Source organism: Misgurnus anguillicaudatus, unplaced genomic scaffold (assembly GCF_027580225.2).
Source record: "Misgurnus anguillicaudatus unplaced genomic scaffold, ASM2758022v2 HiC_scaffold_29, whole genome shotgun sequence".
In the NCBI taxonomy this organism is placed as follows: Eukaryota; Metazoa; Chordata; class Actinopteri; order Cypriniformes; family Cobitidae; genus Misgurnus; species Misgurnus anguillicaudatus.
In genome coordinates this window covers 9136404-9150506 of record NW_027395279.1, presented here as the reverse complement: position 1 = coordinate 9150506, position 14103 = coordinate 9136404, and positions in this window count along the sequence as shown.

Below are 14103 nucleotides of genomic sequence, written 5' to 3'. Positions count from 1 at the left end.
CTACATATCTTCCAGATGTCCTTTTGGCCCCCTCAAGGGACCTACCATCTTACTTCCCAATATTCCAGTCCAAACCAGCCTTGTTTGAAAATTGTGGCTATTCACCAACAATACAGAATATACTATTTAGTGTATTATGGCATGTTGATTAATAAAACTGTTTGAAAACTTCATGACACTCACAGCAAATGTAGTATTTTTGGAAGCTAGTTTGTGGGGTTGAAATCCACTTTTATGTACTGAAGGATCTCATATTGAGGGCTTCTTGGTATTACAGAGACACCAGCATGTTTGCTTCTTTGCAGGTGGCATTTTCATAATTTTTTCCTTAAAAAATTGTCATATGGTCAAATCCTGTACACCAGGTTTTTATACGTTTATGAGTTTTTATACATTTTTGCATCAGTGATTCTGTGATCCATCCCGTGGTCTGTTTAAGAATTCTGTGAACGTGCACTTATCCTAGCTAGCTACACATGGCTTGACATACATGCACGTTCTCATCCTGGCTTAGCAATCGTGCAACAGCCTTAGCCAGGATGGGCTGATTAAACTAGGTCAAGCTGGGCCTTTGCTGTTATCCTGGCTTTCTTAATTCTACTTTTGTGCAATACCCCCCTGTGCATGTTCGTCTTGTATTGGTCATGTGTGATCTTGTCAAGTGTTTGTTTCATTGTCAAGTTTAGTTTAAGTCATCTGTTAATATTTCGTGTTTCATGTATGTTTGCTCCCACGTGGGCTTTTGTTTTGTCAGTGTTAAAATAAAAGTGTGTTTTTTGTTCACCCCCTACAACGCCTGCATTTGGGTTCATCCATCCGCAATTCTTCACACGAACAACCGCATTCAAAAGTCCAGCTGACCACGCGATTGAGTAAGCTTATGAAAACATGACGAAACTAAAGTAAGTTTCTAAATAATAATGATAATCTTATTTTGACTCTATCAATATTGGCTCCTGTAGATGGACATCAGAAATGTTTTGTGCAAAGCAGGGAAAGGGAAGCAAAAAATTAGATGAGTTTAAGGGAGGTAAGACAAATTAAATCCTCACCCAGTGAGGTCTCAAACATTAAAGGATATATCTCAGGAAAACCTCGGTCAAGACAAGTCTATAGGATTGCATTGTTGCTGAGAAAATCAACACATTTATGTCTTATACTGTTCTGTATTTTCAGATATGAAACTAATATTTAGTTTACTAATATTTAACTCTAGGACACTACATAAACACTAAGCAATAACTATGACTGAGATTATTTTAGTATAGCATTTATAAAATCACTGGTTTCTTAAAATACTGTAAAAATATATTAATCATTGCTATCATTGAATAATGTTGAAAATATTTCTCTGCTGTCATTGTTTCCAAATATTGTATGCCATTTATGCCTCCAAACAGCTTAATAATGTTAGGTATGATGAAGATGATACTTAAATATTTTTAATACATATGTATCTTTTGCAGTACAAGTTGCACTGTAGAATAGTGGATTAAGCAAAGGACATTGTATATTTTCCACATTGTAAATGTTTTCCTCTGTTTCGAGGAGATCCCAAAACACCCCAATGACCAGACAGACGAGAGATATAAAATTTAACAAGGTTTATTAAATAAAAGGGGAGGGGGGAAAGAGGGAATCTAAAAAAAGCAACTTCTGGAACCAGGAGGGGGGGGGCTGACGTGGATACGCTGACAAGTCCTCCTGGACTTAAAAGGGGGCGTGGAAGGAGACGTCTCTTATTTAGCCTTGTGAACTGCAGGTAAGAACTCCAGACTTGACTTTCTCCTCTCACCCGTGAACTGCAGGGGATGTACTCCAGACCCTTATTCCTGGACTCACAAGAGGGCATAACAGGTAAAGGTATACAGGTAAGTATGCAGGTAAGTACAACAGCTCTTGGCTTCAGGCAGACTTGGCTTCTTTTAGCTTTGGGCATACAGGAGGTTTTACAGGTGAATACTGGGCTCTTAGCTTTGGGCAGACGGGAGGCATACATGTAAGTACACAGGGCTTTTAGCTTTGGGCGTACAGGAGGTTACACCAGGCTTTGGGCGTACAGGAGGTTACACTGGGCTTTAAGCTTTGGGCAGACAGGAGGCATACAGGTGAGTATTCAGGTAAGTTTGACTTACGGGCAAGCGGGTGGGCGCATATACAGGACTTTAGCCCTTTGAGGTTCAGACGGGTGGAGGAGACGTGTGTGTACACAACCAAATCCTTGTTTTCCACTTGCAGGTAGACGTACGAAGGCCACCCAGGCGTTCACTTCCCAACACTCAGTGGAAACAGTCCCACTTCGTTACGAGCCCTTAGCTCAGGACCTGCAAGTTGGTAGTAGAGAACACACATTTTCATTCACTATTATTAACTCCGATGGACATACCGCAAGGGATACGACACCTCTTTACACAGGCAGGAGCAGCAGAGGGGAACACAGGGGGGTGGTGCTGCAGCTTTTGAAACGAACACACGGGCCCAAAGGCGGTGGCAAGGAGGTAGAGACAAAGCGGTGTGTAAGTAGAGATGGGAGTTCTTCTTGTGCAACACGCTGCTGGGGGGAGGCCAACCGCCTCAGATCTCCTTCGCTGCAGGCAGCGGGGCAGAGCGTTTAAGCAAAAGCTGGCATCTGGAAGCACTCAACAGGTGAATAGTTATGCACAACGACAGCCAATGGATTGTCCAGCACAATAGGTAAACACAAGCTCTACCTCTTTTGACACCAGGCACAATAAGCAAAATCAGTCCAGACGAGGAGGAAGGTTGGACGGGTTCCTCGGTCGTGTACGTGTATGAAAACTAGAGCCCGACCGATATGCATTTTTTGGGACCGATGCCGATACAGATATTAGGGAGTAAAAAAAGACAGATAACGATATATCGGCCGATATTCTTTATGTGCATTTTATAGTACAGTACACATATACTACAGTATATTATACTACAATAGGCTACTGTACAGATAATACACTATAAACATTAACAGAATATACTATATATAAATACTTTTTTGCAATGATCACTCTATGATCACACCACAAATGTGGTGATCAAACACTTAAAATGACGTGACAAAGATATGTAATATAGGCAGGTGTGTTTTACAAGTTAACAATAAACTTTATTATCCAAAATGATTCTGATATAAGTGCACAAAACAGTAAACTTGACTTATTATAAATAACTTTAAAACACAAACAAGACAAAATACATATAACTTAAATCATTGTCAGTTTTGACAAGAATAATGTTATATTGGGCTTATTTTAAAAAATGAAAACTTATAAAGTCATTGTTTATTAGCTTTACATTAAGTTATGTACTTCACAAAATAATTAGAAACATACCGTTCAGACGACAATGCTTGACTTACTGACAACATACTGATGTAGGCTTATGTTTAATGTACTGCACAACATTTGTATGACGCGAACCCACAGTGTTCTACCGGGACTTTAAACTTTTATAAAACTAAAGCGTCTGCTCTCCGCCTCTTTTATTTAGCGAGGGTGTAAAGTTGCGCGAGCTTATTTAATCAATTGCTTTGAAATGAGCATGTTTGGTAACAGCACAAGCAGCTGTACTCCCACAGACTGTGCGTCAGTTTATACGCGTTATTTCTCCCGCTTGCGTTTTAAACAACTCGCAAGTGGACAAAAGAGACGGATTAAAAACACCAAAACTAAACGGGAATGTGTCTCTCTCGCCCACTTATAATCCAATCGACCAAAGCGCGTCTTAATACCAGCTGTAAAATGTTGTGAAGAAACCGCGTGACTGCCGCCACCTGAACTGAGAGACTGACTGACTGAAGTGAAGGGGCGGGGGATTGGCTGGTGTCACTCCAGTGAGTGACCTGGGTCGCCATTAGCAACCAGTAGGGCGCGCTCTGCTGGACAAACAAGTACTTACATCTTTCAAAAGCATTTAATGTTTTCTGTAAGGAATGTTCATATCGGCTTCATATCTGCGGCTTATACGCCGATACAGATATATCTGCGACATGCTCATATCGGCCGATAAAATCGGCAAAACGATAAATCGGTGGGGCTCTAATGAAAACGGCTGTCCAACGCCACCACTCGGCTCTTCACACACAGGGCTCTTTGCTCGGCCTAGAATAGGACCACTGACAGACACTGATGACAGCACAGCACTACAATTCTCCAAATGCACACACTTCAATAAAATCACACACCGCAATCCTCCCTCCCGGCCCGGGTTCGGAGTCGTGAAAAGTCAAACGACAGAAACAGGAGGCCAGCACACGAAAGGGTAGAGGCCACGATCCTAAGACTCCTCCTTCTTCTCCTCTGCTAACTCCCACAAACAACAGTGACTCAAAACAGACTGGGTGGTGAATAAACACTTAAAGGGATACTTCACCGATTTAGCATTCAGCTTTGTATCTGTAGAAACCCGGCAGTATTACTGAATGACCATGTTTCCCTCCCTCATTTCCCCCTGAGAGGAGAGATATCTGCATTTTGGTTCTGCAAAAAAGTCCTCCGATGATGTAATATGACGATTTTTGCATCATCGGAGGACTTTTTTGCAGAACCAAAATGCAGATATCTCTCCTCTCAGGGGGAAATGATGGAGGGAAACATGGTCATTCAGTAATACTGCCGGGTTTCTACAGATACAAAGCTGAATGCTAAATCGGTGAAGTATCCCTTTAATGCTGTTACACAGAGACGAACTTGGACGATGGTATTAGCAGAAATAAGGATGGCAGTACAATAACAGAGGGAGTTCCAACGTGTCACACTGATCCTTTAACTGTACAATACCTCACTCTTCATAACAGATGTCCCAGTTATCCGAAGCATGTGTCCAACAGAATAATTCAGTCTCCTCCGTCTCCACTTTCTCCCCTTAGATCCACTTTCTATGTCTTTTCAACATCTCCAGGTCCTTCAAAACACACAATAGGATCACAAACAGCACTGCAGAAATGAATGATCTGTCACTTATCTCTGTGTTAGGCTTCTGATTGGCCAAAGTGGCTTTACGATTTGAGTTATATCACCCCCTGCTGGTGTGGCATGCTCTTGACAGCGCATGATCACGTGTTTTACTCAACTAGTCCTTTACTGAACAATGAAAATTTTATCATAATTTACTCACGCTCATGTTTTTCTAAACACTTATGAGTTTCTTTACTCTGTTACACACAAATATTTTGATAAATGATTGTAAGCACACTGTTGGCAGTACTTATTGACTGCCATGTTATTTGTCTACTGTGGAAATCATGGGAACACTCTAAAAAATATTGGGTTGTTTTTAACCCAGGGCTGGGTAACTATTGGACATAACACATTTCTGGGTTAAAATTGGTTAACAATAACCCAGCAGTTGGGTAAAAACAACCCATTATTTGAGTGTATAAAAATATATAAATGATTAATAAATATATAAAAAAATGCAAATATTGTAAGTACTTTCACTTTCTATTAAAAGAAATTATATATATTTATGTATTATAAAATGCTTAATGTATAATTAAGAAATGTAACCTTGGACCTTGCAAGCTTAAATATAACATTATTGTATTATTTTGCAGCTTGAAAAAATGAAATTAAAAATACAAGTATTGCAAACTGGAAAAGTTTGGAGCAAGATCAAATGAGTTTTCAGAAGTCACTGTGTGGCATTTATTTGAAATAAAAATAAAGTTTTATTCTTTTTTTTATTAAATGTTTAACGTTCTGTGACGTTTTATTTATTTATTATTGTAAAGCTGCTAGAAAAACAATACAAAGTGTAAAAAAGCTGTGTATATTTGAAATAAAATTGAATAGAGATGTTTATTCTGCATCCCCAAAGTATCACTTTTGTACCATGATCAAATGTCATTCACAATCATTTTAATCATCTTTTAAACAAAATGACTCACCTAAGATCACCTGACATAAATTACTCAACCTCATCAGACATTATAATACAAGACTCAGACCTGTTATCCTTGCAAATGGAAATAGTAAAAATAATTAAATGGGGGGAGGGGCAATAATTGTGTCCAGTGTGTATTAAAGAAAAAAACATTCTTATAATGTAATCCCCCTACTTTTAATTGTTTAACTTCAATAACATTTTATTAAAGCTCAAAAGGAGAAACTTAGATTTATTTTCACAGCTTTCTTTGCTCATATTTATCAAGGGGACCAATATTTTTGTCCACAACTCTAGGTCTTCCAAATCTATTTAAAGGGTATACATTTTCTGCGTCCGCGCAGATTTCAAAGTATATTCACTTGAGCTTCATGGCTGCTACACGCGGATGGCCGTGTTTAACACGTACATGCAATACAAGGATTTGTTGTTTTAATTAGTACTCTACTATCCAATTCATTCAATTTTATTTATATAGCGCTTTTCACAATTTGGTAATTTTGTTTTGTAACTTTACATAATAGATGCAGTGAAAAGCACAGAAAATCGACAGATAGCACAACATAATACACGATAGCACAAGCAGCTAAAATTACTGCGGCTATAAATCAACATTATAAGCAAACGTAATACTAATGTAACGTATAGAAGTTAAGCCCAAAAAGGCTGCCTCCCCGGGTTGAAAAACCCCCTAAGAGAAAAAAAAACCCGGATTTTAAGCCAGGGAAGTAAAAAAAATCCTAGGAAGAAAACCCTTGGGAGATATATATATATAATATATAATAGAGCCCGACCGATATGCGTTTTTTCGGGCCGATGCCGATACAGATATTAGGGAGTAAAAAAAGACCGATAACGATATATCGGCCGATATTCTTTATGTGTACATTATAGTTCAGTATATACTACAGTATATTATACTAACGTACTGTACATAGAATACGCTATATACTTTAACATAATATACTATGAATAAATACAATGCAATGCAATGATCACTCACAAATGTGGTGATCACTCACAAATGTGGTGATCCAACACTTATATTGATGTGACAAAGATATGTACTATAGGCAAGAAGTTAACAATAAACTTTATTATCCAAAATTAGTTGGATATCAGTGCACTAAACAGTAAACTCGACTTATTATAAATAACTTTAAAACACAAAGAGAACAAAATACATAAAACTTGCATCATTTGCAGTTTTGACGAGAATAACGTTATAAAGAGAAACTTATGAAGTCATTGATTAATATTAGCTTTACAGTAAGTTGTGTACTTCACAAATTAGTTAGCCACTCACAGTTACGAAGACAATGCTTGACGGAGCACATACTAATGTACGCTATGTTTAATGTTGTGCACAACGTTTTTATAACACAAACCCAGGGTTCCGTGCAAACTTTAGACTTTAATAAAACTAATGCGTCTTCGCTCCGCCTCTTTTATTTAGCAAGGGTGTAGAGTTGCGTGAGCTTATTGAATCAATTGCTCTGAAATGAGCGTGTTAACTAACAACACAAGCAGCAGTAATCTCATATAGTGTTATATAAGTGCACGGCTGCGCGTAGTTTAAACGTGTCATTTCTCCGTCTCGCGTCATTTCTCCCGCTTGCGTTTTAACTCGCAAGTCGACAAAGAGACGGATTAAAAACACCAAATGTAAGCGGGAATGCGTCTCTCTTGTCCATTTATAATCCAATCGACCAAAGCGCGTCTTAATACCAGGTGTAAAAATGTTGTGAAGAAGACACTGCGTGACTGCAGCCACCTGAACTGAGAGACTGACTGACTGAAGTGAAGCGGGTGGGGGATTGGCTGGTGTCACTACAGTGAGTGATCTGGGTCGCCATTAGCAACCAGTATGGCGCACTCTGCTGGACAAACAAGTACTTACATCTTTCAAATGCATTTAATGTGTTCTGTAACAAACGTTCATATCGGCGCATATCTGCGGCTTATACGCCGATACAGATATATCTGCGACATGCTCATATCGGCCGATAAAATCGGCAAAACGATAAATCGGTCGGGCTCTAATATATAATATATATATATATATATATATACATATATATTTTTTTTTTTTTGTGGGCCCAGGGCGAGTATATGTATGGGGCCCCCCATATGAGCTTTAAAACAGAAACAGAACTCGTTTGACTAAGGCCAGAGGCCCCACTGCCGTCGTTAATACTAATGTACAGTGGCAAACGGTTCTGTATGACATACTATTTTTAAGGTCATGGGAAAAGGCCAAAATTGCAAACCGACCATATTTGGCAATTAAGACTCAATCGACAACCAATTCAAAGTTTCAGCATATTACTAAAGAGTATTAATGACATTTACCATGCTTTGGAGTGTTGATGAAAAAGGTTTTAATTTATTCATTAATTTATTTATTTATTAGGTTGTACAAGCTAGCTATGGGAAGATAAGTACCATTACAAAAAAAAATATGTAAATGCCTTGTTAAAGAGAAAAGTTTTAAGTCTAGATTTAAAGTTATCTACTGTCTCTGATTTTCGGACGTCGGTTGGTAAATCATTCCATAGCTTAGGGGCTAAGTAGGAAAAGGATCTGCCACCTTTAGACACTTTTGATATTTTAGGGATAATTAAGAGGCCATAATATTTAAGTGATTTCTTGATTGCTTTATCAGGTGTAATAAATCATAGTTATACTATGTTTTAAATGGGGGGGGGGGTAAGGGCAGCACTGATTTGCGACATTTACAGTACATAAAAAATTTTGGATAGGTGAAGAAAAGTAGCAGATCCACCATTGCAAACAAAGTTTAGAACAAACGACAAGAAAACAAACAGCAGGAATCAAACAATATGGTGACGAAAATGCTCCACAGCTTTCTGTTCTTGGAAAGAGTTAAAATAAAAGATGATGGTGGGTGTGCAAATGCTTGCCTTTGTGTTATTGTTATCGTGAAGTATCCTGTCTTAATATTTTCGTGTGCATACGCTGTTGTACACAGACTACCCTCCTGAAGTTGAAAATGGCGTTATGCGGAGGGGGCGCGTACACGGAGAGCCTTATTATACCTTTGGCTTTGGCTTTTCATACAGATGGTCCATGAAAATCATTGTTTCATGACTCTGTCTACTTACAGTCACAGGACGATTTGTTCCCTATCACGATACTTTATTAGACTTACAAAAAATCAAGATCAAACAATACAACACGATTTTGACATTGTTTATTAATGGCTCTGCACAACGTGACACAAACAGGCCAAAACAGAGCAGAGTTTGCTGTTACCAATTTTGAAACATTTTTCTTTCTAAACCCGCCACCCCCTTATCCCCCCCCCCCATTTAAAACATAGTATAACTATGATTTATCACACCTGATAAAGCAATCAAGAAATAACTTAAATAGGACCTGCCTGACAAAGTGAAGTATACCAAAAAAATCCTTAAAAGCTATACATCATGTTGTGATCCAAAGAACTTCAGGAACAATTGAGAAAGTAATTGAGGGCTATCTGCTGGAAAAGGTTAAAGCCATTTCTAAAGCTTTGGGACTCTAGCGAACCACAGTCTGAGCCAGGGCCGTGCAGAGACCATTGGAGGGACAGGTGCTCAAAGAATAAAAAGGGCACTTTGCTCGCTGACACGCAAGCACACAACTGAAACAAATAATAAAGTAATACAGAATAGAAAGATGATAAGTCTAACGTTTTTCTTTATTTTCCTTGCAAATAGAGTGAGACAGAAAAATCTATATAGACTGAGTTTTATATCTATATATTTGTAGCAAATGGCTCGGAGTCAGATTGAGGCCATTTGGCGTCTGGATCGTAAACAGCCCTAAAATTGTGACTTTAGATAACCCTGTGTCCTGATAACACAATCACCCAGATATCTACCACCTATCAAGGCTGTAAAGTGGGCGACAATTAAAACAAATGCAGTCTTCAAAGGAATCCCACCAGAGAAACCTGAGAGCCGTTCGTTCGACGATCGCCAGAGACACAGCTGGGGGCACAGACTATACGTCTGTGATGAAACCACATTCAAAGATCACAATGAGCTGTTTAAATGTATATATATGTTATATCCCTTTACTGCATGATCATGTATGTGTGATGTAACTGTGTGTTAACACTTTAGTTAGATTTTATTCACTGTAGCATGGTTCATATCTTAGGTATGAAATTATTATTCAACGTAATCTTAAACCCATGTCTTGTCTAGTATCAAATTAATCTACTCTTTATTTCCCAATCATTTCTATGTATCACATTACCATAAGCCGCATCAATGTCATTTAATATCGATTTGAAGAGTTATGGAAACAAACTTTTATCATTATGCAAATGTGATGTCTGAAAGAACAAAGGCTTGTTTCCCCGCGCACACATTGGTCATACACCCAAAATGGGCTGGGCGTGTGAAAGGTCAAAACGGCCTATCGCCCAAGCCATCAGAGCTCATTGCTCATTTTGCTCATTGATCATCGCTCAATAGCTCAATTCGAACGTTTCGCTCAGTATCTCAGTCAGTGGCTTAGTTCACTCATGAGCGCTCAATCGCCCGGTTACTTAGGTAACCCGTCAGCGCAGTTTGGAAACTCGCTGAGACTCACCCAGAGTCGCTCGGATTCATCATCTTTTCTCTGAGCCCTGTCTCTTCAGGACAGTCTTCCCTGGCTTTGCGCTAGAGTTCGGAAAACCCCGCGGACCAATCCGCCCTACGAAACAACTTAACGGACTTCCATCTTAAACGAACACACCTGGATTCTCTCTCTCTCTCCTTGCTCGCACCGCGAGCATAAGAAACTTCGCAACGCAACACAAAGAGCCAAATGCAAGTATAAACTTGTTTTACTCGCTGATGTTTAAGCTTTACCCCTTATAAAATTAAGGCGCTACTTAGAGATTTTCCGATGGTTTGTGCAGATGTTAAGCAATAGTGCTTTGCCAATCTTTTACTCTCTCTCTCTAGCTTTTTCAATCTTTTCTTTCTCATCTATGTTTTATGTTATTGTATGTGTGTATGTTTAGTTAGTCGTTATGTGTACTTCATTTTATAGTTAATAAACCGGTTTGCATTTTCACAATTGAATTGTTTCTGTTCAATGCTCATGAAATTAAAGTCACTATTTCTGCCTTTGATCCAGCTACACGCTGCGAGTAGCACTGAATATCAGTGAGAAGGTTAATTTTAAAGGCCATGAAATTAACATTTCTTAGACGTTAATATACGATTATGGATATATGTCTTCGGCGGACGAACATATTAATTAATTGTTATTATTAATTCTGCTACGCCAGGTAAAACCTGATAAACTTGTATAATTAATTACAGTTAATTATACATATTCCCTTTTGAGCTAAAATCTAAGATTCCCTTGGGAATCCCCGTAGTGTTTCGGTCGGAGGTTCATAGTGTTTCAAATAACGTTATTTCCCTCCTCCCGCAAATTCGCTACATATAATGGTGGAGAACGCGCGGGCAGATTTAAACATTATTTTCTGAGCAAACCAGTTACAAATCAAATGTGTTTTTGCATTGTGTGAATGAAAAAGAACTATCAGCTATAACTGATTTCGTTCTTTATTTGTATGAATGAAAATGTATTTTCCTGTATCATTTTCAGGACGTAACAGACTCGCGCCCCTGTTATGTATATTTAACTGCAGTCTTTAAGGTAACCGTATTAAAAAAACCCTTTAATACGCTGCATTACCGTCTGATTCCGCCTAATAAAGAGTAGAATTCCTTTATTTAGAGCGAAGCGGTGGTCGAGTGAGTACTCCCATCTGATAAGGCCTTTTTGTTAAATCTCCAGGAAATGATTTACAATTAGAGAAGCTGTCTATTGTATTTTTCCATTTTATTCACATACGTGGATTTTTTAAATTGTAAGCACCGAAGGTAAGACTTTTCAATTTTAAAGGAGATGAAAACTTGATCAAGTATTTATAGTCACAACGTATGATAAAGCACGTTGGATTCTTGTTTATTTCGTGTCCCGGTAACGTAAGCCAAAAGAGGCACCGGCTGAACACGAGCGAATTACATCCGTCGTCTTAGCAACGCAGCGGCCGCCGATGTAATTACTGTATAGAAGCGAATCTTTGTCAGTTTAAAGCGTACTACCTAGTTCTAACACTAGATGTCAGTCTTGAGTGTCTAACACTTCTTCTTCTCCATTACTCTACGTCTGACTTCCGCTTTCTTTGTTCGTTGGGCGAAATATCGCCATCTAGTGGGAAAAGCTTGTTTGGTCCTCTCATAAACTCTTTTGGGAGTGTATGACAGGAATCCAACTTGGATTTCTGACCTTACTTCAATAACTAGGTTATTCTACTACTTTGTAGTTTTATTTCCTACATATTGAATGTTATGGTCTTAAGTTATAAATAATAATTAATATTGCTGTGGCTTTATTAATTTATTATTTCTTTATTTAATTTTTATTTTATTTTGATTGATTTTATTTTTATTTTATTTCATTTTTTTGCTGGTCTCTCTCACTCCTTACTCTCCTGTTCTATTTTCTATTGTAGAGATTGTATTTTTAATTAAGTTTAAATTTAAATTCAATTCAGTTTGATTTATTTTTAAATTTTAATTGAATCAATTCTTTTCTGTGAATAGAATTCATCCCCATAAGTCCCATTCTCAGTGAATTAATTTATGTTTTAACTGGTGCAATAGGATAAGCCCCTGTGCATCTCTTGAAAGCTAACACTTGATAGATGAATCAGAGGCTTCGCCAGCGGTGAGTTCTACAAGAGACCGGTCCCGCTGAACTGACTCGAGTGTGTACAGTCGGGGTGCTGCGGTAGCTCCCTCCTTACCACCTTAGGCAGCAAGACACAGTGCAACCTCTGCCACCGGGCACTCCAATCGCTAACCTTGCCAGCTGACACACAAAAGCCCTAGCGGCAGTGCCAGTTGGTGGGTGACACCTTTGAGTGCGGCCCGGCGGTGTGAAGGGTGTGACTGTTGAGCGGTCGAGGTGGGGAGGGCAGAAGGCCCGGCACTCTTGGCTGCGTGCTCAGGGAAGCTCCTTGTCTCTGTGTTCCACCCTGGGTTTCCTTAAATAGTCAACGAGTGTTGGTGTAAAAGAGATGCACTTTTCTCCCCTCTGTAGCCACTAGAGGCACCAGATCCCTATCAGGTTGGGTCTAACCCAGCCAATCTAGCTAAGCCACTCCCCTAACTCGCATGACTCCATAGTGCCCTCTCCCTGTAAGGCCCTGTCATCAAATTTAGGGTAGAGAACCTGCTAAGCTGAAACAGGAAACCCCTTTTTCCACCTCCTATCCTCTTCATTCCCCCAGCCTTAGGACTTCGTCTGTTGGCTGTCTCAATTCACATTTTCAGTTTATTTTATTATTTTTATTTATTTTATTTTATTATTTTATTATCATTTATTTGTTTTTTCCTCTCTTTTCCCTTTCCTGTTTTATTACATTTCCAGCAACCTATCCTCCTCATTCTTTATTTTGTGTGTTTTATTTTATTATTTTTATCATTATAATTAATTAATTTTAATTATTTTGATTCATTTTATTTTGGGCTGAAAGAGCAAAACTGCACAAACCATTAGGAGAATTCATTAGTAATACGCTCGAATAACCAAATGTCCAAGGCGACCTATAGGTTTTAACAAAGCGACAAATTACTAAAATTTTTCCCTTATTTCCCCACACTGATTATCTGTGCCGCCGGAGAAAGGCCCTGATAATAAGCTCATAGCCCCTATATATATATATATTATTGCCGTAGCTCGCTGAACTGTGCGGACTCGCATTGGCTCTTTGTGTTTTCTCTTCTATCAGTGCGTCAACATGTCCAGATTACCAAGCCCTGTCAACCACTGGGACCAGCTAGAGGCCTGGCTCAGCGCTGTGACATCTGAACTCCTGCCCAACCTCGCCAATGAACTGCAACACTTGGAAAGAGAGCAACTCGACGGCACCCTGGACAAGTTCATAGCCCACGACCCAACGAGGAGCTACAGTCACAAGGATATAGCCAAGATCACAGGTGCCATTGCTCACAACCTCATCATCCAGCTTAAACTGGGCGAAAGGAAAATCGCCCAACTGGAAGAGGATGCAGCAGCTCTACAGCTCCAAGCAGCAGAGGCACGGAGGAATCAGGAGGACGTGCAGAATCGTCTAGATCAGCTGACACAGGGATTAGAGATTCAACATCCATCGACGGAGGA